General features: G+C 48.1%; 36 non-coding genes across 36 annotated transcripts; 26 read left to right on the forward strand and 10 right to left on the reverse strand.

The window, feature by feature from the left end:
- Positions 1–177: 177 nt before the first annotated feature.
- Positions 178–249, reverse strand: trnad-guc (transfer RNA aspartic acid (anticodon GUC)). The gene has a single exon. It is a non-coding gene; the product is annotated as a tRNA-Asp (tRNA).
- Positions 250–1,299: 1,050 nt separating this feature from the next.
- Positions 1,300–1,414, forward strand: LOC113073354 (U5 spliceosomal RNA). The gene has a single exon (XR_003280484.1). It is a non-coding gene; the product is annotated as a U5 spliceosomal RNA (small nuclear RNA).
- Positions 1,415–1,699: 285 nt separating this feature from the next.
- On the forward strand, positions 1,700–1,771 carry trnag-ucc (transfer RNA glycine (anticodon UCC)). The gene has a single exon. It is a non-coding gene; the product is annotated as a tRNA-Gly (tRNA).
- A 272-nt stretch (positions 1,772–2,043) lies between these two features.
- Positions 2,044–2,115, forward strand: trnag-ucc (transfer RNA glycine (anticodon UCC)). The gene has a single exon. It is a non-coding gene; the product is annotated as a tRNA-Gly (tRNA).
- A 103-nt stretch (positions 2,116–2,218) lies between these two features.
- On the reverse strand, positions 2,219–2,290 carry trnad-guc (transfer RNA aspartic acid (anticodon GUC)). The gene has a single exon. It is a non-coding gene; the product is annotated as a tRNA-Asp (tRNA).
- A 1,049-nt stretch (positions 2,291–3,339) lies between these two features.
- Positions 3,340–3,454, forward strand: LOC113073365 (U5 spliceosomal RNA). Its single transcript, XR_003280495.1, has one exon. It is a non-coding gene; the product is annotated as a U5 spliceosomal RNA (small nuclear RNA).
- Positions 3,455–3,739: 285 nt separating this feature from the next.
- trnag-ucc (transfer RNA glycine (anticodon UCC)) lies at positions 3,740–3,811 on the forward strand. The gene has a single exon. It is a non-coding gene; the product is annotated as a tRNA-Gly (tRNA).
- Positions 3,812–4,082: 271 nt separating this feature from the next.
- Positions 4,083–4,154, forward strand: trnag-ucc (transfer RNA glycine (anticodon UCC)). Its single transcript has one exon. It is a non-coding gene; the product is annotated as a tRNA-Gly (tRNA).
- A 103-nt stretch (positions 4,155–4,257) lies between these two features.
- Positions 4,258–4,329, reverse strand: trnad-guc (transfer RNA aspartic acid (anticodon GUC)). Its single transcript has one exon. It is a non-coding gene; the product is annotated as a tRNA-Asp (tRNA).
- A 1,050-nt stretch (positions 4,330–5,379) lies between these two features.
- Positions 5,380–5,494, forward strand: LOC113073366 (U5 spliceosomal RNA). Its single transcript, XR_003280496.1, has one exon. It is a non-coding gene; the product is annotated as a U5 spliceosomal RNA (small nuclear RNA).
- A 285-nt stretch (positions 5,495–5,779) lies between these two features.
- On the forward strand, positions 5,780–5,851 carry trnag-ucc (transfer RNA glycine (anticodon UCC)). Its single transcript has one exon. It is a non-coding gene; the product is annotated as a tRNA-Gly (tRNA).
- Positions 5,852–6,121: 270 nt separating this feature from the next.
- Positions 6,122–6,193, forward strand: trnag-ucc (transfer RNA glycine (anticodon UCC)). Its single transcript has one exon. It is a non-coding gene; the product is annotated as a tRNA-Gly (tRNA).
- Positions 6,194–6,296: 103 nt separating this feature from the next.
- On the reverse strand, positions 6,297–6,368 carry trnad-guc (transfer RNA aspartic acid (anticodon GUC)). The gene has a single exon. It is a non-coding gene; the product is annotated as a tRNA-Asp (tRNA).
- A 1,050-nt stretch (positions 6,369–7,418) lies between these two features.
- Positions 7,419–7,533, forward strand: LOC113073367 (U5 spliceosomal RNA). Its single transcript, XR_003280497.1, has one exon. It is a non-coding gene; the product is annotated as a U5 spliceosomal RNA (small nuclear RNA).
- A 285-nt stretch (positions 7,534–7,818) lies between these two features.
- trnag-ucc (transfer RNA glycine (anticodon UCC)) lies at positions 7,819–7,890 on the forward strand. Its single transcript has one exon. It is a non-coding gene; the product is annotated as a tRNA-Gly (tRNA).
- Positions 7,891–8,162: 272 nt separating this feature from the next.
- Positions 8,163–8,234, forward strand: trnag-ucc (transfer RNA glycine (anticodon UCC)). Its single transcript has one exon. It is a non-coding gene; the product is annotated as a tRNA-Gly (tRNA).
- Positions 8,235–8,337: 103 nt separating this feature from the next.
- trnad-guc (transfer RNA aspartic acid (anticodon GUC)) lies at positions 8,338–8,409 on the reverse strand. Its single transcript has one exon. It is a non-coding gene; the product is annotated as a tRNA-Asp (tRNA).
- A 1,051-nt stretch (positions 8,410–9,460) lies between these two features.
- LOC113073368 (U5 spliceosomal RNA) lies at positions 9,461–9,575 on the forward strand. The gene has a single exon (XR_003280498.1). It is a non-coding gene; the product is annotated as a U5 spliceosomal RNA (small nuclear RNA).
- Positions 9,576–9,860: 285 nt separating this feature from the next.
- On the forward strand, positions 9,861–9,932 carry trnag-ucc (transfer RNA glycine (anticodon UCC)). The gene has a single exon. It is a non-coding gene; the product is annotated as a tRNA-Gly (tRNA).
- A 272-nt stretch (positions 9,933–10,204) lies between these two features.
- On the forward strand, positions 10,205–10,276 carry trnag-ucc (transfer RNA glycine (anticodon UCC)). The gene has a single exon. It is a non-coding gene; the product is annotated as a tRNA-Gly (tRNA).
- A 103-nt stretch (positions 10,277–10,379) lies between these two features.
- Positions 10,380–10,451, reverse strand: trnad-guc (transfer RNA aspartic acid (anticodon GUC)). The gene has a single exon. It is a non-coding gene; the product is annotated as a tRNA-Asp (tRNA).
- Positions 10,452–11,500: 1,049 nt separating this feature from the next.
- Positions 11,501–11,615, forward strand: LOC113073355 (U5 spliceosomal RNA). Its single transcript, XR_003280485.1, has one exon. It is a non-coding gene; the product is annotated as a U5 spliceosomal RNA (small nuclear RNA).
- Positions 11,616–11,900: 285 nt separating this feature from the next.
- trnag-ucc (transfer RNA glycine (anticodon UCC)) lies at positions 11,901–11,972 on the forward strand. The gene has a single exon. It is a non-coding gene; the product is annotated as a tRNA-Gly (tRNA).
- A 272-nt stretch (positions 11,973–12,244) lies between these two features.
- On the forward strand, positions 12,245–12,316 carry trnag-ucc (transfer RNA glycine (anticodon UCC)). Its single transcript has one exon. It is a non-coding gene; the product is annotated as a tRNA-Gly (tRNA).
- A 103-nt stretch (positions 12,317–12,419) lies between these two features.
- Positions 12,420–12,491, reverse strand: trnad-guc (transfer RNA aspartic acid (anticodon GUC)). The gene has a single exon. It is a non-coding gene; the product is annotated as a tRNA-Asp (tRNA).
- Positions 12,492–13,541: 1,050 nt separating this feature from the next.
- LOC113073356 (U5 spliceosomal RNA) lies at positions 13,542–13,656 on the forward strand. Its single transcript, XR_003280486.1, has one exon. It is a non-coding gene; the product is annotated as a U5 spliceosomal RNA (small nuclear RNA).
- Positions 13,657–13,941: 285 nt separating this feature from the next.
- Positions 13,942–14,013, forward strand: trnag-ucc (transfer RNA glycine (anticodon UCC)). Its single transcript has one exon. It is a non-coding gene; the product is annotated as a tRNA-Gly (tRNA).
- A 268-nt stretch (positions 14,014–14,281) lies between these two features.
- trnag-ucc (transfer RNA glycine (anticodon UCC)) lies at positions 14,282–14,353 on the forward strand. Its single transcript has one exon. It is a non-coding gene; the product is annotated as a tRNA-Gly (tRNA).
- Positions 14,354–14,456: 103 nt separating this feature from the next.
- Positions 14,457–14,528, reverse strand: trnad-guc (transfer RNA aspartic acid (anticodon GUC)). The gene has a single exon. It is a non-coding gene; the product is annotated as a tRNA-Asp (tRNA).
- A 1,046-nt stretch (positions 14,529–15,574) lies between these two features.
- On the forward strand, positions 15,575–15,689 carry LOC113073357 (U5 spliceosomal RNA). Its single transcript, XR_003280487.1, has one exon. It is a non-coding gene; the product is annotated as a U5 spliceosomal RNA (small nuclear RNA).
- Positions 15,690–15,974: 285 nt separating this feature from the next.
- On the forward strand, positions 15,975–16,046 carry trnag-ucc (transfer RNA glycine (anticodon UCC)). The gene has a single exon. It is a non-coding gene; the product is annotated as a tRNA-Gly (tRNA).
- A 266-nt stretch (positions 16,047–16,312) lies between these two features.
- On the forward strand, positions 16,313–16,384 carry trnag-ucc (transfer RNA glycine (anticodon UCC)). Its single transcript has one exon. It is a non-coding gene; the product is annotated as a tRNA-Gly (tRNA).
- A 103-nt stretch (positions 16,385–16,487) lies between these two features.
- Positions 16,488–16,559, reverse strand: trnad-guc (transfer RNA aspartic acid (anticodon GUC)). Its single transcript has one exon. It is a non-coding gene; the product is annotated as a tRNA-Asp (tRNA).
- Positions 16,560–17,611: 1,052 nt separating this feature from the next.
- LOC113073364 (U5 spliceosomal RNA) lies at positions 17,612–17,726 on the forward strand. The gene has a single exon (XR_003280494.1). It is a non-coding gene; the product is annotated as a U5 spliceosomal RNA (small nuclear RNA).
- Positions 17,727–18,195: 469 nt separating this feature from the next.
- trnag-ucc (transfer RNA glycine (anticodon UCC)) lies at positions 18,196–18,267 on the forward strand. The gene has a single exon. It is a non-coding gene; the product is annotated as a tRNA-Gly (tRNA).
- Positions 18,268–18,370: 103 nt separating this feature from the next.
- Positions 18,371–18,442, reverse strand: trnad-guc (transfer RNA aspartic acid (anticodon GUC)). Its single transcript has one exon. It is a non-coding gene; the product is annotated as a tRNA-Asp (tRNA).
- Positions 18,443–19,076: the final 634 nt, after the last annotated feature.

A 19,076-nucleotide genomic window follows, 5' to 3' on the forward strand; every position in this document is an offset into this window, starting at 1 on the left:
TTGCGTTGGTGGTATAGTGGTGAGCATAGCTGACCTTCCAAGCAGTTGACCCGGTTCGATTCCCGGCCAACGCATGTCCTTTGGCTCGGGCTGACGTCGAAGCAGAACTCCTTCTGTGACCTGCGACTCCAACCAAAAATTTTGGATGGATCGTTCGGAAGACGAAAAGAACCAGCTCTCCCCGTCGGGGAATCGAACCCCGGTCTTCCGCGTGACAGGCGGAGATACTGTCCACTATACTAACGAGGAGCCGTGCATGCTGCCGTTTCTCCCCCAACCGACGGCACTGCACTGACATAACTAAACAATGCATGGCTTCTTCTGACGCAGACCCAGCCCTAGCACCGTAAAATTTCTGATGGACCCATCATTAGCTGAAGTCGCATAACACTTGGAACACTACCCGTAGCAGGGGTCATTGTTTGGACTCTTTTTTTTTTTTTTTTTTTTTAAATTGCGCTTTAAACAAAAAGTATTGCGTCAATGCAACTGAACAACATTAATTAGGAACACAGTGCGTCAAAAAGCAAAATGACAGTTAAAGGCATTTCGTTATTGAACTCTTTGATGACATCATTCAGCTAAGTTCAGTTTTAAATAGTATCTGTGCAATAATTTGCAATCAAGTCAACGATATCTCTGTACATGAAGTGTCCCAAGCTCCGCCTGCCAGAGGCGACAGAGGCAAGAAACCAAAACTCGATCGGTGAAAAGATGGAGAAAAAACCCGGTGAGAAACCAGGCTCAGTCGGGGAGACAGTTCTCCCCTTGTCAGACGAAACCAGTAGATCAGCTCCAGGCTGCAGGAATGTCAGACTGTGCAGAAGAATCATCTGTTTCCTGTGGTCTTGTCCAGGTGGTCTTTACAGGGGATTTGTATCTGCGGCTCATCTAGTTGTCACGGTCTCCGCTGTGTTTCTGGGCCATAGAGGTCCTTTCTAGGTGTTGATCCACCATCTTCTCTGGATACGGACTGGATCCGGGTGACTGAAGCGGTTACAGACTGGATCTGGTGGCTACGGTGACCTCGGAATAAGGGATTTCTTTAAAAGACTTTTTTTTTCATATAAGATTTTATCCAACTTTTCAGATAGAGGCATGAGAAAGAGATTGCCTTGATTGGGCTTTTGGTTATTGGTGGGCCGAGGGGACTTTTTTGAGTTTTACTCCTCCGTTTTGGAGTGGGGGGGGGGGGGTGCTGACGAAACACATGTGGGCAGGCGTTGTCACCCTTGATGACCCTTGGCGAGCGTAGTAGTTTAACAGAGGCAGCGCACAGGCCCGAGCGTTTGGAGACACAGCTCGAGTTTCTCTTCATTGTCGCATAAATCTTTCGCCTTTTACTAAAGATTTCCGTGGAGGGGAACTTTTGCGAGTGACCTGTATTTTTGGGTGCTCTGCTCACTGCAGAGCTACATCGAAATGTCAAGAGCAGAATCAGTTTGACCGTCCGCCAGCATGCTGCGAGAGGGCTTGCCACTGGTCATCGTCTGAATGGGCACTCTCTGCGTTTGACCACTTCGTGTTTATTTAGCCGGATGGGAAGGCAGCGTTTTCTTGTACGTGACGGGATGCAAATTCTTGAAGGCTCTCTTTAGTGACGGGTCTGAACAAAGATCTCATCTGCTCCTCTAGCCCTATCGGCGACTCGTGCACTTCGAGTCTTCTTACTGACGGCGCAAGTTGCTGAATGCCTGCTGCGTTGGTGGTATAGTGGTGAGCATAGCTGCCTTCCAAGCAGTTGACCCGGGTTCGATTCCCGGCCAACGCATGTCCTTTGGCTCGGGCTGACGTCGAAGCAGAACTCCCTCTGTGACCTGTGCCTCCACCCAAAACTTTTGGATGGAATAATATCGGATGGACCCATCATTAGCTGAAGTCGCATAACACTTGCAACACTACCCGTAGCAGGGGTCATTGTTTGGACTCTTTTTTTTTTTTTTTTTTTTTAAATTGCGCTTTAAACAAAAAGTATTGTGTCAATGCAACTGAACAACATTAATTAGGAACACAGTGCGTCAATAAAGCTGCTGACTTCCACCTGCGTTGGTGGTATAGTGGTGAGCATAGCTGCCTTCCAAGCAGTTGACCCGGGTTCGATTCCCGGCCAACGCATGTCCTTTGGCTCGGGCTGACGTCGAAGCAGAACTCCTTCTGTGACCTGCGACTCCAACCAAAAATTTTGGATGGATCGTTCGGAAGACGAAAAGAACCAGCTCTCCCCGTCGGGGAATCGAACCCCGGTCTTCCGCGTGACAGGCGGAGATACTGTCCACTATACTAACGAGGAGCCGTGCATGCTGCCGTTTCTCCCCCAACCGACGGCACTGCACTGACATAACTAAACAATGCATGGCTTCTTCTGACGCAGACCCAGCCCTAGCACCGTAAAATTTCTGATGGACCCATCATTAGCTGAAGTCGCATAACACTTGGAACACTACCCGTAGCAGGGGTCATTGTTTGGACTCTTTTTTTTTTTTTTTTTTTTTAAATTGCGCTTTAAACAAAAAGTATTGCGTCAATGCAACTGAACAACATTAATTAGGAACACAGTGCGTCAAAAAGCAAAATGACAGTTAAAGGCATTTCGTTATTGAACTCTTTGATGACATCATTCAGCTAAGTTCAGTTTTAAATAGTATCTGTGCAATAATTTGCAATCAAGTCAACGATATCTCTGTACATGAAGTGTCCCAAGCTCCGCCTGCCAGAGGCGACAGAGGCAAGAAACCAAAACTCGATCGGTGAAAAGATGGAGAAAAAACCCGGTGAGAAACCAGGCTCAGTCGGGGAGACAGTTCTCCCCTTGTCAGACGAAACCAGTAGATCAGCTCCAGGCTGCAGGAATGTCAGACTGTGCAGAAGAATCATCTGTTTCCTGTGGTCTTGTCCAGGTGGTCTTTACAGGGGATTTGTATCTGCGGCTCATCTAGTTGTCACGGTCTCCGCTGTGTTTCTGGGCCATAGAGGTCCTTTCTAGGTGTTGATCCACCATCTTCTCTGGATACGGACTGGATCCGGGTGACTGAAGCGGTTACAGACTGGATCTGGTGGCTACGGTGACCTCGGAATAAGGGATTTCTTTAAAAGACTTTTTTTTTCATATAAGATTTTATCCAACTTTTCAGATAGAGGCATGAGAAAGAGATTGCCTTGATTGGGCTTTTGGTTATTGGTGGGCCGAGGGGACTTTTTTGAGTTTTACTCCTCCGTTTTGGAGTGGGGGGGGGGGGTGCTGACGAAACACATGTGGGCAGGCGTTGTCACCCTTGATGACCCTTGGCGAGCGTAGTAGTTTAACAGAGGCAGCGCACAGGCCCGAGCGTTTGGAGACACAGCTCGAGTTTCTCTTCATTGTCGCATAAATCTTTCGCCTTTTACTAAAGATTTCCGTGGAGGGGAACTTTTGCGAGTGACCTGTATTTTTGGGTGCTCTGCTCACTGCAGAGCTACATCGAAATGTCAAGAGCAGAATCAGTTTGACCGTCCGCCAGCATGCTGCGAGAGGGCTTGCCACTGGTCATCGTCTGAATGGGCACTCTCTGCGTTTGACCACTTCGTGTTTATTTAGCCGGATGGGAAGGCAGCGTTTTCTTGTACGTGACGGGATGCAAATTCTTGAAGGCTCTCTTTAGTGACGGGTCTGAACAAAGATCTCATCTGCTCCTCTAGCCCTATCGGCGACTCGTGCACTTCGAGTCTTCTTACTGACGGCGCAAGTTGCTGAATGCCTGCTGCGTTGGTGGTATAGTGGTGAGCATAGCTGCCTTCCAAGCAGTTGACCCGGGTTCGATTCCCGGCCAACGCATGTCCTTTGGCTCGGGCTGACGTCGAAGCAGAACTCCCTCTGTGACCTGTGCCTCCACCCAAAACTTTTGGATGGAATAATATCGGATGGACCCATCATTAGCTGAAGTCGCATAACACTTGCAACACTACCCGTAGCAGGGGTCATTGTTTGGACTCTTTTTTTTTTTTTTTTTTTTAAATTGCGCTTTAAACAAAAAGTATTGTGTCAATGCAACTGAACAACATTAATTAGGAACACAGTGCGTCAATAAAGCTGCTGACTTCCACCTGCGTTGGTGGTATAGTGGTGAGCATAGCTGCCTTCCAAGCAGTTGACCCGGGTTCGATTCCCGGCCAACGCATGTCCTTTGGCTCGGGCTGACGTCGAAGCAGAACTCCTTCTGTGACCTGCGACTCCAACCAAAAATTTTGGATGGATCGTTCGGAAGACGAAAAGAACCAGCTCTCCCCGTCGGGGAATCGAACCCCGGTCTTCCGCGTGACAGGCGGAGATACTGTCCACTATACTAACGAGGAGCCGTGCATGCTGCCGTTTCTCCCCCAACCGACGGCACTGCACTGACATAACTAAACAATGCATGGCTTCTTCTGACGCAGACCCAGCCCTAGCACCGTAAAATTTCTGATGGACCCATCATTAGCTGAAGTCGCATAACACTTGGAACACTACCCGTAGCAGGGGTCATTGTTTGGACTCTTTTTTTTTTTTTTTTTTTTTAAATTGCGCTTTAAACAAAAAGTATTGCGTCAATGCAACTGAACAACATTAATTAGGAACACAGTGCGTCAAAAAGCAAAATGACAGTTAAAGGCATTTCGTTATTGAACTCTTTGATGACATCATTCAGCTAAGTTCAGTTTTAAATAGTATCTGTGCAATAATTTGCAATCAAGTCAACGATATCTCTGTACATGAAGTGTCCCAAGCTCCGCCTGCCAGAGGCGACAGAGGCAAGAAACCAAAACTCGATCGGTGAAAAGATGGAGAAAAAACCCGGTGAGAAACCAGGCTCAGTCGGGGAGACAGTTCTCCCCTTGTCAGACGAAACCAGTAGATCAGCTCCAGGCTGCAGGAATGTCAGACTGTGCAGAAGAATCATCTGTTTCCTGTGGTCTTGTCCAGGTGGTCTTTACAGGGGATTTGTATCTGCGGCTCATCTAGTTGTCACGGTCTCCGCTGTGTTTCTGGGCCATAGAGGTCCTTTCTAGGTGTTGATCCACCATCTTCTCTGGATACGGACTGGATCCGGGTGACTGAAGCGGATACAGACTGGATCTGGTGGCTACGGTGACCTCGGAATAAGGGATTTCTTTAAAAGACTTTTTTTTTCATATAAGATTTTATCCAACTTTTCAGATAGAGGCATGAGAAAGAGATTGCCTTGATTGGGCTTTTGGTTATTGGTGGGCCGAGGGGACTTTTTTGAGTTTTACTCCTCCGTTTTGGAGTGGGGGGGGGGGGGTGCTGACGAAACACATGTGGGCAGGCGTTGTCACCCTTGATGACCCTTGGCGAGCGTAGTAGTTTAACAGAGGCAGCGCACAGGCCCGAGCGTTTGGAGACACAGCTCGAGTTTCTCTTCATTGTCGCATAAATCTTTCGCCTTTTACTAAAGATTTCCGTGGAGGGGAACTTTTGCGAGTGACCTGTATTTTTGGGTGCTCTGCTCACTGCAGAGCTACATCGAAATGTCAAGAGCAGAATCAGTTTGACCGTCCGCCAGCATGCTGCGAGAGGGCTTGCCACTGGTCATCGTCTGAATGGGCACTCTCTGCGTTTGACCACTTCGTGTTTATTTAGCCGGATGGGAAGGCAGCGTTTTCTTGTACGTGACGGGATGCAAATTCTTGAAGGCTCTCTTTAGTGACGGGTCCAAACAAAGATCTCATCTGCTCCTCTAGCCCTATCGGCGACTCGTGCACTTCGAGTCTTCTTACTGACGGCGCAAGTTGCTGAATGCCTGCTGCGTTGGTGGTATAGTGGTGAGCATAGCTGCCTTCCAAGCAGTTGACCCGGGTTCGATTCCCGGCCAACGCATGTCCTTTGGCTCGGGCTGACGTCGAAGCAGAACTCCCTCTGTGACCTGTGCCTCCACCCAAAACTTTTGGATGGAATAATATCGGATGGACCCATCATTAGCTGAAGTCGCATAACACTTGCAACACTACCCGTAGCAGGGGTCATTGTTTGGACTCTTTTTTTTTTTTTTTTTTTAAATTGCGCTTTAAACAAAAAGTATTGTGTCAATGCAACTGAACAACATTAATTAGGAACACAGTGCGTCAATAAAGCTGCTGACTTCCACCTGCGTTGGTGGTATAGTGGTGAGCATAGCTGCCTTCCAAGCAGTTGACCCGGGTTCGATTCCCGGCCAACGCATGTCCTTTGGCTCGGGCTGACGTCGAAGCAGAACTCCTTCTGTGACCTGCGACTCCAACCAAAAATTTTGGATGGATCGTTCGGAAGACGAAAAGAACCAGCTCTCCCCGTCGGGGAATCGAACCCCGGTCTTCCGCGTGACAGGCGGAGATACTGTCCACTATACTAACGAGGAGCCGTGCATGCTGCCGTTTCTCCCCCAACCGACGGCACTGCACTGACATAACTAAACAATGCATGGCTTCTTCTGACGCAGACCCAGCCCTAGCACCGTAAAATTTCTGATGGACCCATCATTAGCTGAAGTCGCATAACACTTGGAACACTACCCGTAGCAGGGGTCATTGTTTGGACTCTTTTTTTTTTTTTTTTTTTTTTAAATTGCGCTTTAAACAAAAAGTATTGCGTCAATGCAACTGAACAACATTAATTAGGAACACAGTGCGTCAAAAAGCAAAATGACAGTTAAAGGCATTTCGTTATTGAACTCTTTGATGACATCATTCAGCTAAGTTCAGTTTTAAATAGTATCTGTGCAATAATTTGCAATCAAGTCAACGATATCTCTGTACATGAAGTGTCCCAAGCTCCGCCTGCCAGAGGCGACAGAGGCAAGAAACCAAAACTCGATCGGTGAAAAGATGGAGAAAAAACCCGGTGAGAAACCAGGCTCAGTCGGGGAGACAGTTCTCCCCTTGTCAGACGAAACCAGTAGATCAGCTCCAGGCTGCAGGAATGTCAGACTGTGCAGAAGAATCATCTGTTTCCTGTGGTCTTGTCCAGGTGGTCTTTACAGGGGATTTGTATCTGCGGCTCATCTAGTTGTCACGGTCTCCGCTGTGTTTCTGGGCCATAGAGGTCCTTTCTAGGTGTTGATCCACCATCTTCTCTGGATACGGACTGGATCCGGGTGACTGAAGCGGATACAGACTGGATCTGGTGGCTACGGTGACCTCGGAATAAGGGATTTCTTTAAAAGACTTTTTTTTTCATATAAGATTTTATCCAACTTTTCAGATAGAGGCATGAGAAAGAGATTGCCTTGATTGGGCTTTTGGTTATTGGTGGGCCGAGGGGACTTTTTTGAGTTTTACTCCTCCGTTTTGGAGTGGGGGGGGGGGGTGCTGACGAAACACATGTGGGCAGGCGTTGTCACCCTTGATGACCCTTGGCGAGCGTAGTAGTTTAACAGAGGCAGCGCACAGGCCCGAGCGTTTGGAGACACAGCTCGAGTTTCTCTTCATTGTCGCATAAATCTTTCGCCTTTTACTAAAGATTTCCGTGGAGGGGAACTTTTGCGAGTGACCTGTATTTTTGGGTGCTCTGCTCACTGCAGAGCTACATCGAAATGTCAAGAGCAGAATCAGTTTGACCGTCCGCCAGCATGCTGCGAGAGGGCTTGCCACTGGTCATCGTCTGAATGGGCACTCTCTGCGTTTGACCACTTCGTGTTTATTTAGCCGGATGGGAAGGCAGCGTTTTCTTGTACGTGACGGGATGCAAATTCTTGAAGGCTCTCTTTAGTGACGGGTCCAAACAAAGATCTCATCTGCTCCTCTAGCCCTATCGGCGACTCGTGCACTTCGAGTCTTCTTACTGACGGCGCAAGTTGCTGAATGCCTGCTGCGTTGGTGGTATAGTGGTGAGCATAGCTGCCTTCCAAGCAGTTGACCCGGGTTCGATTCCCGGCCAACGCATGTCCTTTGGCTCGGGCTGACGTCGAAGCAGAACTCCCTCTGTGACCTGTGCCTCCACCCAAAACTTTTGGATGGAATAATATCGGATGGACCCATCATTAGCTGAAGTCGCATAACACTTGCAACACTACCCGTAGCAGGGGTCATTGTTTGGACTCTTTTTTTTTTTTTTTTTTTTTAAATTGCGCTTTAAACAAAAAGTATTGTGTCAATGCAACTGAACAACATTAATTAGGAACACAGTGCGTCAATAAAGCTGCTGACTTCCACCTGCGTTGGTGGTATAGTGGTGAGCATAGCTGCCTTCCAAGCAGTTGACCCGGGTTCGATTCCCGGCCAACGCATGTCCTTTGGCTCGGGCTGACGTCGAAGCAGAACTCCTTCTGTGACCTGCGACTCCAACCAAAAATTTTGGATGGATCGTTCGGAAGACGAAAAGAACCAGCTCTCCCCGTCGGGGAATCGAACCCCGGTCTTCCGCGTGACAGGCGGAGATACTGTCCACTATACTAACGAGGAGCCGTGCATGCTGCCGTTTCTCCCCCAACCGACGGCACTGCACTGACATAACTAAACAATGCATGGCTTCTTCTGACGCAGACCCAGCCCTAGCACCGTAAAATTTCTGATGGACCCATCATTAGCTGAAGTCGCATAACACTTGGAACACTACCCGTAGCAGGGGTCATTGTTTGGACTCTTTTTTTTTTTTTTTTTTTTTTAAATTGCGCTTTAAACAAAAAGTATTGCGTCAATGCAACTGAACAACATTAATTAGGAACACAGTGCGTCAAAAAGCAAAATGACAGTTAAAGGCATTTCGTTATTGAACTCTTTGATGACATCATTCAGCTAAGTTCAGTTTTAAATAGTATCTGTGCAATAATTTGCAATCAAGTCAACGATATCTCTGTACATGAAGTGTCCCAAGCTCCGCCTGCCAGAGGCGACAGAGGCAAGAAACCAAAACTCGATCGGTGAAAAGATGGAGAAAAAACCCGGTGAGAAACCAGGCTCAGTCGGGGAGACAGTTCTCCCCTTGTCAGACGAAACCAGTAGATCAGCTCCAGGCTGCAGGAATGTCAGACTGTGCAGAAGAATCATCTGTTTCCTGTGGTCTTGTCCAGGTGGTCTTTACAGGGGATTTGTATCTGCGGCTCATCTAGTTGTCACGGTCTCCGCTGTGTTTCTGGGCCATAGAGGTCCTTTCTAGGTGTTGATCCACCATCTTCTCTGGATACGGACTGGATCCGGGTGACTGAAGCGGTTACAGACTGGATCTGGTGGCTACGGTGACCTCGGAATAAGGGATTTCTTTAAAAGACTTTTTTTTTCATATAAGATTTTATCCAACTTTTCAGATAGAGGCATGAGAAAGAGATTGCCTTGATTGGGCTTTTGGTTATTGGTGGGCCGAGGGGACTTTTTTGAGTTTTACTCCTCCGTTTTGGAGTGGGGGGGGGGGGGTGCTGACGAAACACATGTGGGCAGGCGTTGTCACCCTTGATGACCCTTGGCGAGCGTAGTAGTTTAACAGAGGCAGCGCACAGGCCCGAGCGTTTGGAGACACAGCTCGAGTTTCTCTTCATTGTCGCATAAATCTTTCGCCTTTTACTAAAGATTTCCGTGGAGGGGAACTTTTGCGAGTGACCTGTATTTTTGGGTGCTCTGCTCACTGCAGAGCTACATCGAAATGTCAAGAGCAGAATCAGTTTGACCGTCCGCCAGCATGCTGCGAGAGGGCTTGCCACTGGTCATCGTCTGAATGGGCACTCTCTGCGTTTGACCACTTCGTGTTTATTTAGCCGGATGGGAAGGCAGCGTTTTCTTGTACGTGACGGGATGCAAATTCTTGAAGGCTCTCTTTAGTGACGGGTCTGAACAAAGATCTCATCTGCTCCTCTAGCCCTATCGGCGACTCGTGCACTTCGAGCCTTCTTACTGACGGCGCAAGTTGCTGAATGCCTGCTGCGTTGGTGGTATAGTGGTGAGCATAGCTGCCTTCCAAGCAGTTGACCCGGGTTCGATTCCCGGCCAACGCATGTCCTTTGGCTCGGGCTGACGTCGAAGCAGAACTCCCTCTGTGACCTGTGCCTCCACCCAAAACTTTTGGATGGAATAATATCGGATGGACCCATCATTAGCTGAAGTCGCATAACACTTGCAACACTACCCGTAGCAGGGGTCATTGTTTGGACTCTTTTTTTTTTTTTTTTTTTTTAAATTGCGCTTTAAACAAAAAGTATTGTGTCAATGCAACTGAACAACATTAATTAGGAACACAGTGCGTCAATAAAGCTGCTGACTTCCACCTGCGTTGGTGGTATAGTGGTGAGCATAGCTGCCTTCCAAGCAGTTGACCCGGGTTCGATTCCCGGCCAACGCATGTCCTTTGGCTCGGGCTGACGTCGAAGCAGAACTCCTTCTGTGACCTGCGACTCCAACCAAAAATTTTGGATGGATCGTTCGGAAGACGAAAAGAACCAGCTCTCCCCGTCGGGGAATCGAACCCCGGTCTTCCGCGTGACAGGCGGAGATACTGTCCACTATACTAACGAGGAGCCGTGCATGCTGCCGTTTCTCCCCCAACCGACGGCACTGCACTGACATAACTAAACAATGCATGGCTTCTTCTGACGCAGACCCAGCCCTAGCACCGTAAAATTTCTGATGGACCCATCATTAGCTGAAGTCGCATAACACTTGGAACACTACCCGTAGCAGGGGTCATTGTTTGGACTCTTTTTTTTTTTTTTTTTTTTTAAATTGCGCTTTAAACAAAAAGTATTGCGTCAATGCAACTGAACAACATTAATTAGGAACACAGTGCGTCAAAAAGCAAAATGACAGTTAAAGGCATTTCGTTATTGAACTCTTTGATGACATCATTCAGCTAAGTTCAGTTTTAAATAGTATCTGTGCAATAATTTGCAATCAAGTCAACGATATCTCTGTACATGAAGTGTCCCAAGCTCCGCCTGCCAGAGGCGACAGAGGCAAGAAACCAAAACTCGATCGGTGAAAAGATGGAGAAAAAACCCGGTGAGAAACCAGGCTCAGTCGGGGAGACAGTTCTCCCCTTGTCAGACGAAACCAGTAGATCAGCTCCAGGCTGCAGGAATGTCAGACTGTGCAGAAGAATCATCTGTTTCCTGTGGTCTTGTCCAGGTGGTCTTTACAGGGGATTTGTATCTGCGGCTCATCTAGTTGTCACGGTCTCCGCTGTGTTTCTGGGCCATAGAGGTCCTTTCTAGGTGTTGATCCACCATCTTCTCTGGATACGGACTGGATCCGGGTGACTGAAGCGGATACAGACTGGATCTGGTGGCTACGGTGACCTCGGAATAAGGGATTTCTTTAAAAGACTTTTTTTTTCATATAAGATTTTATCCAACTTTTCAGATAGAGGCATGAGAAAGAGATTGCCTTGATTGGGCTTTTGGTTATTGGTGGGCCGAGGGGACTTTTTTGAGTTTTACTCCTCCGTTTTGGAGTGGGGGGGGGGGGTGCTGACGAAACACATGTGGGCAGGCGTTGTCACCCTTGATGACCCTTGGCGAGCGTAGTAGTTTAACAGAGGCAGCGCACAGGCCCGAGCGTTTGGAGACACAGCTCGAGTTTCTCTTCATTGTCGCATAAATCTTTCGCCTTTTACTAAAGATTTCCGTGGAGGGGAACTTTTGCGAGTGACCTGTATTTTTGGGTGCTCTGCTCACTGCAGAGCTACATCGAAATGTCAAGAGCAGAATCAGTTTGACCGTCCGCCAGCATGCTGCGAGAGGGCTTGCCACTGGTCATCGTCTGAATGGGCACTCTCTGCGTTTGACCACTTCGTGTTTATTTAGCCGGATGGGAAGGCAGCGTTTTCTTGTACGTGACGGGATGCAAATTCTTGAAGGCTCTCTTTAGTGACGGGTCTGAACAAAGATCTCATCTGCTCCTCTAGCCCTATCGGCGACTCGTGCACTTCGAGTCTTCTTACTGACGGCGCAAGTTGCTGAATGCCTGCTGCGTTGGTGGTATAGTGGTGAGCATAGCTGCCTTCCAAGCAGTTGACCCGGGTTCGATTCCCGGCCAACGCATGTCCTTTGGCTCGGGCTGACGTCGAAGCAGAACTCCCTCTGTGACCTGTGCCTCCACCCAAAACTTTTGGATGGAATAATATCGGATGGACCCATCATTAGCTGAAGTCGCATAACACTTGCAACACTACCCGTAGCAGGGGTCATTGTTTGGACTCTTTTTTTTTTTTTTTTTTTTTAAATTGCGCTTTAAACAAAAAGTATTGTGTCAATGCAACTGAACAACATTAATTAGGAACACAGTGCGTCAATAAAGCTGCTGACTTCCGCCTGCGTTGGTGGTATAGTGGTGAGCATAGCTGCCTTCCAAGCAGTTGACCCGGGTTCGATTCCCGGCCAACGCATGTCCTTTGGCTCGGGCTGACGTCGAAGCAGAACTCCTTCTGTGACCTGCGACTCCAACCAAACATTTTGGATGGATCGTTCGGAAGACGAAAAGAACCAGCTCTCCCCGTCGGGGAATCGAACCCCGGTCTTCCGCGTGACAGGCGGAGATACTGTCCACTATACTAACGAGGAGCCGTGCATGCTGCCGTTTCTCCCCCAACCGACGGCACTGCACTGACATAACTAAACAATGCATGGCTCCTTCTGACGCAGACCCAGCCCTAGCACCGTAAAATTTCTGATGGACCCATCATTAGCTGAAGTCGCATAACACTTGGAACACTACCCGTAGCAGGGGTCATTGTTTGGACTCTTTTTTTTTTTTTTTTTTTTTTAAATTGCGCTTTAAACAAAAAGTATTGCGTCAATGCAACTGAACAACATTAATTAGGAACACAGTGCGTCAAAAAGCAAAATGACAGTTAAAGGCATTTCGTTATTGAACTCTTTGATGACATCATTCAGCTAAGTTCAGTTTTAAATAGTATCTGTGCAATAATTTGCAATCAAGTCAACGATATCTCTGTACATGAAGTGTCCCAAGCTCCGCCTGCCAGAGGCGACAGAGGCAAGAAACCAAAACTCGATCGGTGAAAAGATGGAGAAAAAACCCGGTGAGAAACCAGGCTCAGTCGGGGAGACAGTTCTCCCCTTGTCAGACGAAACCAGTAGATCAGCTCCAGGCTGCAGGAATGTCAGACTGTGCAGAAGAATCATCTGTTTCCTGTGGTCTTGTCCAGGTGGTCTTTACAGGGGATTTGTATCTGCGGCTCATCTAGTTTTCACGGTCTCCGCTGTGTTTCTGGGCCATAGAGGTCCTTTCTAGGTTTTGATCCACCATCTTCTCTGGATACGGACTGGATCCGGGTGACTGAAGCGGATACAGACTGGATCTGGTGGCTACGGTGACCTCGGAATAAGGGATTTCTTTAAAAGACTTTTTTTTTCATATAAGATTTTATCCAACTTTTCAGATAGAGGCATGAGAAAGAGATTGCCTTGATTGGGCTTTTGGTTATTGGTGGGCCGAGGGGACTTTTTTGAGTTTTACTCCTCCGTTTTGGAGTGGGGGGGGGGGGTGCTGACGAAACACATGTGGGCAGGCGTTGTCACCCTTGATGACCCTTGGCGAGCGTAGTAGTTTAACAGAGGCAGCGCACAGGCCCGAGCGTTTGGAGACACAGCTCGAGTTTCTCTTCATTGTCGCATAAATCTTTCGCCTTTTACTAAAGATTTCCGTGGAGGGGAACTTTTGCGAGTGACCTGTATTTTTGGGTGCTCTGCTCACTGCAGAGCTACATCGAAATGTCAAGAGCAGAATCAGTTTGACCGTCCGCCAGCATGCTGCGAGAGGGCTTGCCACTGGTCATCGTCTGAATGGGCACTCTCTGCGTTTGACCACTTCGTGTTTATTTAGCCGGATGGGAAGGCAGCGTTTTCTTGTACGTGACGGGATGCAAATTCTTGAAGGCTCTCTTTAGTGACGGGTCCAAACAAAGATCTCATCTGCTCCTCTAGCCCTATCGGCGACTCGTGCACTTCGAGCCTTCTTAGTGACGGCGCAAGTTGCAGAATGCCTACTGCATTGGTGGTATAGTGGTGAGCATAGCTGCCTTCCAAGCAGTTGACCCGGGTTCGATTCCCGGCCAACGCATGTCCTTTGGCTCGGGCTGACGTCGAAGCAGAACTCCCTCTGTGACCTGTGCCTCCACCCAAAACTTTTGGATGGAATAATATCGGACGGACCCATCATTAGCTGAAGTCGCATAACACTTGCAACACTACCCGTAGCAGGGGTCATTGTTTGGACTCTTTTTTTTTTTTTTTTTAAATTGCGCTTTAAACAAAAAGTATTGTGTCAATGCAACTGAACAACATTAATTAGGAACACAGTGCGTCAATAAAGCTGCTGACTTCCGCCTGCGTTGGTGGTATAGTGGTGAGCATAGCTGCCTTCCAAGCAGTTGACCCGGGTTCGATTCCCGGCCAACGCATGTCCTTTGGCTCGGGCTGACGTCGAAGCAGAACTCCTTCTGTGACCTGCGACTCCAACCAAACATTTTGGATGGATCGTTCGGAAGACGAAAAGAACCAGCTCTCCCCGTCGGGGAATCGAACCCCGGTCTTCCGCGTGACAGGCGGAGATACTGTCCACTATACTAACGAGGAGCCGTGCATGCTGCCGTTTCTCCCCCAACCGACGGCACTGCACTGACATAACTAAACAATGCATGGCTCCTTCTGACGCAGACCCAGCCCTAGCACCGTAAAATTTCTGATGGACCCATCATTAGCTGAAGTCGCATAACACTTGGAACACTACCCGTAGCAGGGGTCATTGTTTGGACTCTTTTTTTTTTTTTTTTTTTTAAATTGCGCTTTAAACAAAAAGTATTGCGTCAATGCAACTGAACAACATTAATTAGGAACACAGTGCGTCAAAAAGCAAAATGACAGTTAAAGGCATTTCGTTATTGAACTCTTTGATGACATCATTCAGCTAAGTTCAGTTTTAAATAGTATCTGTGCAATAATTTGCAATCAAGTCAACGATATCTCTGTACATGAAGTGTCCCAAGCTCCGCCTGCCAGAGGCGACAGAGGCAAGAAACCAAAACTCGATCGGTGAAAAGATGGAGAAAAAACCCGGTGAGAAACCAGGCTCAGTCGGGGAGACAGTTCTCCCCTTGTCAGACGAAACCAGTAGATCAGCTCCAGGCTGCAGGAATGTCAGACTGTGCAGAAGAATCATCTGTTTCCTGTGGTCTTGTCCAGGTGGTCTTTACAGGGGATTTGTATCTGCGGCTCATCTAGTTTTCACGGTCTCCGCTGTGTTTCTGGGCCATAGAGGTCCTTTCTAGGTTTGATCCACCATCTTCTCTGGATACGGACTGGATCCGGGTGACTGAAGCGGATACAGACTGGATCTGGTGGCTACGGTGACCTCGGAATAAGGGATTTCTTTAAAAGACTTTTTTTTTCATATAAGATTTTATCCAACTTTTCAGATAGAGGCATGAGAAAGAGATTGCCTTGATCGGGCTTTTGGTTATTGGTGGGCCGAGGGGACTTTTTTGAGTTTTACTCCTCCGTTTTGGAGTGGGGGGGGGGGTGCTGACGAAACACATGTGGGCAGGCGTTGTCACCCTTGATGACCCTTGGCGAGCGTAGTAGTTTAACAGAGGCAGCGCACAGGCCCGAGCGTTTGGAGACACAGCTCGAGTTTCTCTTCATTGTCGCATAAATCTTTCGCCTTTTACTAAAGATTTCCGTGGAGGGGAACTTTTGCGAGTGACCTGTATTTTTGGGTGCTCTGCTCACTGCAGAGCTACATCGAAATGTCAAGAGCAGAATCAGTTTGACCGTCCGCCAGCATGCTGCGAGAGGGCTTGCCACTGGTCATCGTCTGAATGGGCACTCTCTGCGTTTGACCACTTCGTGTTTATTTAGCCGGATGGGAAGGCAGCGTTTTCTTGTACGTGACGGGATGCAAATTCTTGAAGGCTCTCTTTAGTGACGGGTCCAAACAAAGATCTCATCTGCTCCTCTAGCCCTATCGGCGACTCGTGCACTTCGAGCCTTCTTAGTGACGGCGCAAGTTGCAGAATGCCTACTGCATTGGTGGTATAGTGGTGAGCATAGCTGCCTTCCAAGCAGTTGACCCGGGTTCGATTCCCGGCCAACGCATGTCCTTTGGCTCGGGCTGACGTCGAAGCAGAACTCCCTCTGTGACCTGTGCCTCCACCCAAAACTTTTGGATGGAATAATATCGGACGGACCCATCATTAGCTGAAGTCGCATAACACTTGCAACACTACCCGTAGCAGGGGTCATTGTTTGGACTCTTTTTTTTTTTTTTTAAATTGCGCTTTAAACAAAAAGTATTGCGTCAATGCAACTGAACAACATTAATTAGGAACACAGTGCGTCAATAAAGCTGCTGACTTCCGCCTGCGTTGGTGGTATAGTGGTGAGCATAGCTGCCTTCCAAGCAGTTGACCCGGGTTCGATTCCCGGCCAACGCATGTCCTTTGGCTCGGGCTGACGTCGAAGCAGAACTCCTTCTGTGACCTGCGACTCCAACCAAACATTTTGGATGGATCGTTCGGAAGACGAAAAGAACCAGCTCTCCCCGTCGGGGAATCGAACCCCGGTCTTCCGCGTGACAGGCGGAGATACTGTCCACTATACTAACGAGGAGCCGTGCATGCTGCCGTTTCTCCCCCAACCGACGGCACTGCACTGACATAACTAAACAATGCATGGCTCCTTCTGACGCAGACCCAGCCCTAGCACCGTAAAATTTCTGATGGACCCATCATTAGCTGAAGTCGCATAACACTTGGAACACTACCCGTAGCAGGGGTCATTGTTTGGACTCTTTTTTTTTTTTTTTTTTTTTTTTTAAATTGCGCTTTAAACAAAAAGTATTGCGTCAATGCAACTGAACAACATTAATTAGGAACACAGTGCGTCAAAAAGCAAAATGACAGTTAAAGGCATTTCGTTATTGAACTCTTTGATGACATCATTCAGCTAAGTTCAGTTTTAAATAGTATCTGTGCAATAATTTGCAATCAAGTCAACGATATCTCTGTACATGAAGTGTCCCAAGCTCCGCCTGCCAGAGGCGACAGAGGCAAGAAACCAAAACTCGATCGGTGAAAAGATGGAGAAAAAACCCGGTGAGAAACCAGGCTCAGTCGGGGAGACAGTTCTCCCCTTGTCAGACGAAACCAGTAGATCAGCTCCAGGCTGCAGGAATGTCAGACTGTGCAGAAGAATCATCTGTTTCCTGTGGTCTTGTCCAGGTGGTCTTTACAGGGGATTTGTATCTGCGGCTCATCTAGTTTTCACGGTCTCCGCTGTGTTTCTGGGCCATAGAGGTCCTTTCTAGGTTTTGATCCACCATCTTCTCTGGATACGGACTGGATCCGGGTGACTGAAGCGGATACAGACTGGATCTGGTGGCTACGGTGACCTCGGAATAAGGGATTTCTTTAAAAGACTTTTTTTTTCATATAAGATTTTATCCAACTTTTCAGATAGAGGCATGAGAAAGAGATTGCCTTGATTGGGCTTTTGGTTATTGGTGGGCCGAGGGGACTTTTTTGAGTTTTACTCCTCCGTTTTGGAGTGGGGGGGGGGGTGCTGACGAAACACATGTGGGCAGGCGTTGTCACCCTTGATGACCCTTGGCGAGCGTAGTAGTTTAACAGAGGCAGCGCACAGGCCCGAGCGTTTGGAGACACAGCTCGAGTTTCTCTTCATTGTCGCATAAATCTTTCGCCTTTTACTAAAGAGTTCCGTGGAGGGGAACTTTTGCGAGTGACCTGTATTTTTGGGTGCTCTGCTCACTGCAGAGCTACATCGAAATGTCAAGAGCAGAATCAGTTTGACCGTCCGCCAGCATGCTGCGAGAGGGCTTGCCACTGGTCATCGTCTGAATGGGCACTCTCTGCGTTTGACCACTTCGTGTTTATTTAGCCGGATGGGAAGGCAGCGTTTTCTTGAGGAGGACTTTAGCTGCCTTCCAAGCAGTTGACCCGGGTTCGATTCCCGGCCAACGCATGTCCTTTGGCTCGGGCTGACGTCGAAGCAGAACTCCCTCTGTGACCTGTGCCTCCACCCAAAACTTTTGGATGGAATAATATCGGACGGACCCATCATTAGCTGAAGTCGCATAACACTTGCAACACTACCCGTAGCAGGGGTCATTGTTTGGACTCTTTTTTTTTTTTTTAAATTGCGCTTTAAACAAAAAATATTGCGTCAATGCAACTGAACAACATTAATTAGGAACACAGTGCGTCAATAAAGCTGCTGACTTCCGCCTGCGTTGGTGGTATAGTGGTGAGCATAGCTGCCTTCCAAGCAGTTGACCCGGGTTCGATTCCCGGCCAACGCATGTCCTTTGGCTCGGGCTGACGTCGAAGCAGAACTCCTTCTGTGACCTGCGACTCCAACCAAACATTTTGGATGGATCGTTCGGAAGACGAAAAGAACCAGCTCTCCCCGTCGGGGAATCGAACCCCGGTCTTCCGCGTGACAGGCGGAGATACTGTCCACTATACTAACGAGGAGCCGTGCATGCTGCCGTTTCTCCCCCAACCGACGGCACTGCACTGACATAACTAAACAATGCATGGCTCCTTCTGACGCAGACCCAGCCCTAGCACCGTAAAATTTCTGATGGACCCATCATTAGCTGAAGTCGCATAACACTTGGAACACTACCCGTAGCAGGGGTCATTGTTTGGACTCTTTTTTTTTTTTTTTTTTTTTTTTTAAATTGCGCTTTAAACAAAAAGTATTGCGTCAATGCAACTGAACAACATTAATTAGGAACACAGTGCGTCAAAAAGCAAAATGACAGTTAAAGGCATTTCGTTATTGAACTCTTTGATGACATCATTCAGCTAAGTTCAGTTTTAAATAGTATCTGTGCAATAATTTGCAATCAAGTCAACGATATCTCTGTACATGAAGTGTCCCAAGCTCCGCCTGCCAGAGGCGACAGAGGCAAGAAACCAAAACTCGATCGGTGAAAAGATGGAGAAAAAACCCGGTGAGAAACCAGGCTCAGTCGGGGAGACAGTTCTCCCCTTGTCAGACGAAACCAGTAGATCAGCTCCAGGCTGCAGGAATGTCAGACTGTGCAGAAGAATCATCTGTTTCCTGTGGTCTTGTCCAGGTGGTCTTTACAGGGGATTTGTA

Source organism: Carassius auratus, unplaced genomic scaffold, assembly GCF_003368295.1.
Source record: "Carassius auratus strain Wakin unplaced genomic scaffold, ASM336829v1 scaf_tig00012102, whole genome shotgun sequence".
NCBI lineage: Eukaryota > Metazoa > Chordata > Actinopteri > Cypriniformes > Cyprinidae > Carassius > Carassius auratus.